This window comes from Dama dama, chromosome 25 (assembly GCF_033118175.1).
Source record: "Dama dama isolate Ldn47 chromosome 25, ASM3311817v1, whole genome shotgun sequence".
Taxonomy (NCBI): domain Eukaryota; kingdom Metazoa; phylum Chordata; class Mammalia; order Artiodactyla; family Cervidae; genus Dama; species Dama dama.
The window spans coordinates 67868886-67874885 of NC_083705.1; positions in this window are offsets into that span (position 1 = coordinate 67868886).

The window sequence follows — 6000 nt, forward strand, 5'->3', positions numbered from 1 at the left end:
TTCACTGCAGTGAGTCTTACTTGCCACATGCAGAAGCTAGGTTCCTGACCTAGGAGTGAACTCGAGGTCACTGCAGTGAAAGAGCCAAGTCTTAACCACTGGACCACTATGGAATTCCCAAAACAACACCATTTTAATTCAGAATTATCTTTCATAATCCTTCAAGGAAATAAAAAATTGCTTCATTTTCATTAGTGGTAAAGAATCCACCTGCTAATGCAGGAGATTCAAGAGACATGAGTTCAGGCTTGGGTCAAGAAGATCCCCTGAGGAGGGCATGGCCACCCACTCCTGTATTCTTGCCTGGAGAATCCCACAGACAGAGAAGCTTGGCGGGCTACAGTCCATGGGGTAGCAGAGAATCAGACACAACTGAAGTGGCTTAGCATTCAGCACAAGACCAGTTTCATCATTTTGTGATCAGCTATTGCCTGCACTTTTCATTTTTATGAGCTCTTCCTTCCAGTGTACATGGCACCTAAGTCTAATTTGTTCTAATTTGGGATCCCCAAATACAAACTTCACACAGGATTTCACTTATCTCTGAAATAAAGTTATTGCTCTAGTTCCCAATTCCTTCCTCCAAAACATTATTGTTTGTTGCATTATTGATCTTACTCAGAAAATTAGAATATTAGCTTTCAAGTCCTTTACATTAAAATGCCATTTGTTAATTTGCATTAAATAGCTGGCATTATGGGCCCACTGAGAATTAACTTTGCTTCTAGCTGTTACTAATTATTAACATTTTTTATCCTTGGCCTTCAAGTATTTGTTTTGTTACCCTACTTTCCTAGCTGTTTCAAGTCATAAGTCATCAGGGAGGAAGCAATTAAGCTACCAGATTGCCCTAATGGCATTCATCCTGGGAGAGCATTCATATTATGAACTAGAGTTTGTGTTTTAACAACTGGTAAAGATCAATCTGCTTAAATATTGAGAATTAAAACCCAGAGACTTCCCGATTTTATGTACAAATATCCAGAGTCTTCTGCTTGACCTTGAGCTTCTGGCATTGGAGAGAACTCCAGGCTCACTTGCTCAGTCATGTCCAACCCTTTGGGACCCCATGGACTATATAGTCTGCCAGGCTCCTCTGTACACGGGATTTTGTCAGCCAGAATACTGGAGTGGATTGCCATTTTCTTCTGCAAGGGATCTTCCCAACGCAGGGATCAAACCCATGTCAGCTGAACCTCCAGCATTGGCAGGAAGATCCTTTACTACTGAGCCACCCGGGAAGACCAAGAACTGGGGATGTCCATTTCTTCCTCAAATGCAGAGAAATCCTTGATAAATATTACAAGATGTGGTAAAAGTCCATAGTGAAGTTCAAATGCAAGGAAAATTTTCTGGTGCTGCTAGAAACTTAATAGGAAGCTCACCCAGAGAGACGATACAGATTTGGACAAAGACCCTACTGGAGTTTTAAAGCCTATGTAGGGAGAGATGATAGGAAATTCTCCTATGTAGGATAGATGGATCTTAGACCCCCCAAGAGCTAGAAATAGCTGAAATTGCTAGCCCTACATCAACTCAGCACCTTTGGAGACCTTTGCCTCCATCAAGAACTCATTCCATTATTGGAAGTAGACTAGTTATCTATGGCTGTGTAACAAATTACTTCAAAGCTTCCAGTTTAAAACAGCAAATATTTATTTTCTAATAGTTTCTGTAGGTTAGGTGGCTGGATGTGGCTTAGCTGAGCCCTCTGAATCAGGGTCCCTCAACAGGCTGAAATGAGGGTATCAACAAGGAATGGGTTTGCTTCCAAGCTCACTCTTGTGGCTGTTTGCAATACTCCCTTCCTCACGAGCTGTTACAGCTTTCCTTCCAAAGAGCAAGTATATTTTAAGCTCTGACAAACCTAAATAGTGTATTAAAAAGCAGAGATATCACTTTGGTGACAAAGGTCTGTATAGTCAAAGCTATGGTTTTTCCAGTAGTCATGTACAGATGTGAGAGCTGGACCATAAAGAAGGCTGAGCCAAAGAATTGATGCTTTCGAACTGTGGTGCTGAAGGAATCTTGAGAGTCCCTTGGACTGCAAGGAAATCAAACCAGTCCATCCTAAAGAAAATCAACCTTGAGTATTCATTGAAAGGACTGATGCTGAAGCTAAAGCTCCAATCCTTTGGCCACCTTATGTGAAGAACTGACTTGTTGGAAAAGACCTTGATGCTGAGAAAGAGAGAAGGCAGGAGGAGAAGGGGATGACAGAGGATGAGATGGTTAGATGGCATCACCAAATCAATAGACGAGTTTGAGCAAACTCCGGGTGATGGTGAAGGACAAGGAAGCCTGGCATGCTGCAGTCCATGGGGTGGCACAGAGTCAAATATGACTTAGCAACTGAAAAACAACAACATAAAATGTTGGCCTGAAGGCCTCAGTTGATTGTTGGATATTGGCTGGATGCCTCTCTCGGATCCTAACCACTGGGTATCCCTATGGCAACAAGCTTCCATCAGAAATAGCAAGCAAAACAGTGAGAGAGGTTAGGAAAGATGAAAATCAGCATCTTTCCATAACCAATACAGAAGTGACAACCCACCATTTTTGCTACATTCTGCTTATTAGGTCCAGCTTGTGCTCAAGGTGTGGGAATTATAAAAGGGCGTGAAGACTAGGAGACAGAGATAATTAGGTGTCATCTTAGAAGCTGTTGAACACATGATTATTGATCTGGACCCATGTGTTCTTGCCCAGGAGTGGGGTTATTAGGACATAGAACTTTGGAGGTGGTACCTTGCAGATGTAAGATTCAGAGCTCTAAGGAGTGCAGCCCAGCTGGAATTGGTGTCTCTAGGGGTGAGGCTGATACTGGTGGTGTGAGAAGAAACTAGAAACTAGAACCACTGTCACCAGTGGGTTGATGAACCATCGCCAAGATGATGCTTCAAGAGTAGTGAACAGACAAGAAGTCTCTTCTCTCTCCCTCAGTCTCCCACTCCCATTCTGAGCACCTCATTGGCAAGAGCTGAAAGAGAGGAAGATGGAAAAAGGGAAATGTGATTTGCAGAATCCCAGCCCATCCAAAAATAGAGTCTAGAAGGAGAAGGGGTCAAAGTTGGCAGCTTGTAGCTGAATAACCAGGACAAACAGCAAAACAGATTATCTTCCTACTGGCCCCAGAAAGTGATAAGGAAGCTTCTCTCTGCCTGGGGATCTCGGTGAAAAACAATTTTAACATCTCCAGTGAGAAATCAAAACACTAACTTTGTACACAGCATAGCTGTGGAGTCTGAATTTATACCATCCAAATAATTCAAATGGAAATCTGAACAAAAAACAACAACAAAATTCCCCGGCAATCACTTGTGAAACCCCTGTGGTTCCCAGCAGAAGCAGATGCAAAAACCCTCTGTAGGGACCCTGATGTCACTCAGGGCACATGGGCTTCCCACAGAAAGAAAGAAATCTACACTAAAAATGAGCTCATTACCCAAAATTAAAAAACAGAAGAGGAAACAGTTCACCATACGGTTCACAGGATTCAACAATCACAAAAACAGAAGAAAAAAAGAAAGAGAACAGAAGCAGCTGGCTTGAGAGGTTAGAAAAATCTTGAAAAAATTACAAGCACATCTGTTTAAAAGAATAACAGAAAGATCAAAGAAAATAATCATAATGAAAGAACAAGAAAACATTGGGGGCAGGGAGAGGCACATTTCTCCAACAGTTAAAACAGGACATCTAGAGGAGAAAAATACATCCATTGAAATAAAAAACTCAGAGGTCAGGTTACATAGCAGATTAGAAAAGAAATGAGAATTAGCCAACTGAAAGCTCAAGAGCTAAACAAATTATCCAGAATGTGGCACAGAGAGAGACAAACTGTATTTTTTTTCCTTTAATTTAATTTTATTATTTTTAAGCATTTTTACTGGAGAAGTGTTGGCTTATAATGATGTATTGGTTTCAGGCGTACAGCAAAGTGAATCAGTTGACAAAGAGATATTTCTTAAAGAGAGTTTCTAGTTAAACACAACACTTTTGACATAAACATTTATCACCCTCCTTCCTGAAGATTCCCCTAAAGTAATAGTGGTAAAAAAGAAAGCAGAAATCCAAAGGACAGATGGAAAGGGAGAGGGGTGCAGTAATGAAATGTTAGCAGTTAACATTTAGTCCAGAGAATGCTAAAATCTAAGCTAACAATGGCAAAATCCTAAGCAGGCAAATTCATGCTGCAAAGATCTGGTGCCTCTGAGAGCAGGTGGGCGCACAGAACCGATCAGAACTGGCTGAGAGGCTGAATGAGAAAAGGTTGGGGACAGTTCCTCTCTCATTCCCTAGCAGAAAACTCTATGGAGAAATTGAACTAAACAGACTCCGAACTCAGCAAAACTCAGCTCAACCTTGGACAAGGATCATGCTAAAAACTGAGAAAGTCAGCCAAGTTCTGGAAACTACAAGATGAGCCCTGGCTCCTTCCAGCATCTGAGTTTGAGTTTGTTAGCAAATTTCTACCCTTCAGACAGGCAAGTGCCAGATGTCCCCTTTAGAAGACCAAGCAGCTCCAAAGAAAATATCTACTATTTTTTATATAAAATGCCTTACTTCAAAGCCTGCTAATTTTTGGCTAGGTTCATATTATGAGTGAGGATTAAAAGGTTGATTAGAAGCTCTGCATACCAAAAAGAAAAGGGAAAAAAGGAAGTAAAAAGAACAGAAAAGAAAAAGGAAAAGAGGCTCTGAGGAACCAGAAACAATACTTAGAGTCAGAAGAAACAGAAGCAAAAAAAAAAAAGAAATTATATCTTCAGAGTTATAAGACAGCACATACATTAAACAAGAACAGGAGATCACTAAAAAAGAAACAACTAAAGCACAAAACTAATCTCTTGGAAAATAAAAATATGATAGTAGAAAGAAAAATTTGCATGATGAGGTTGAAAGATAACAGAAGGAAGGCAAGTGCTAACCAAGAAGGCATAAATAAGAGCTAATTCTTTTTCTGTAGTAAAAAAAAAATTAGATGATATCCAAATCTGAAAAATCAATAATAGCATCAGCATATTGTAGTAATGAGTAAGTAAGTGTTCGTTGCTCAGTTGTGTCCTTCTCTTCGAGGTCCCACAGACTGTAGACTCTTCAGTCCATAGAATTCTCCAGGCAAGAATACTGAAGTGGGTTGCCATCTCCTACTCCAGGGGATCCTCCCTACCCAGGGATGGAACCTGAATCTCTTGCATCTCCTGCATTGGCAGGCAGATTTGTTACCATTAGCATCACCTGAGAAGACCCAGAGTGAAAGTGTTAGTTGTTCAGTCATGTCTGAGTCTTTGTGACCCCATGGAGTATAGCCTACCAGGTTCTTCTGTGCATGGAATTCTCCAGGCAAGAATACCAGAGTGGGTAGCCCTTCCCTTCTGCAGGGGATCTTCCCAACCCAGGGATCGAACCTGGGTCTCATGCATTGCAGGCAGATTCTTTACCATCTGAACCACCCAGGGGCCCAGAGGGCAATATCAGAAGAAACTAGCAAAAGAGTTGAAAACGGTTGTGTCTGGGAGTTGGAATCTAGTGTGAGGCAGGGGCTACTCTATCTGGTCATTGGTCATCATCAAGCCATCACGCTACAGCCTCCCCAATGGGGAGCCCAGAGGGAACTCAGGATGAAAACAGGATGCCCACCATCTGGCAGTCAACAGCTGCAGCCGCCCCAAAAGGTGCACCCCGAGAAGACTCAGGATGAGACAACTCAGGATACTGACCCCACGTAACTGAGATGTAGATCAAAGGAATGATTTCAGTGAGCCCAGACCCTTGCATCTTCCCATATATAGAAAAGCACTAAATTCCTAAACTAGAGACGTCTGATTTTCTTTAGCAGTAATCCTTTGACATTCCAACTTCCTGACCTTTGCTGCAAAAACTCCTGTGTATCCTGCCCCTGCCCCTTGCCTCTTCAGAGCAGTCCCTCAGAGCTGTCCGAGATGCTGCGTCTCAGTCTTAGGTCCTCAGCTGTGTCTGCCAAATAAAACACAATTCTCA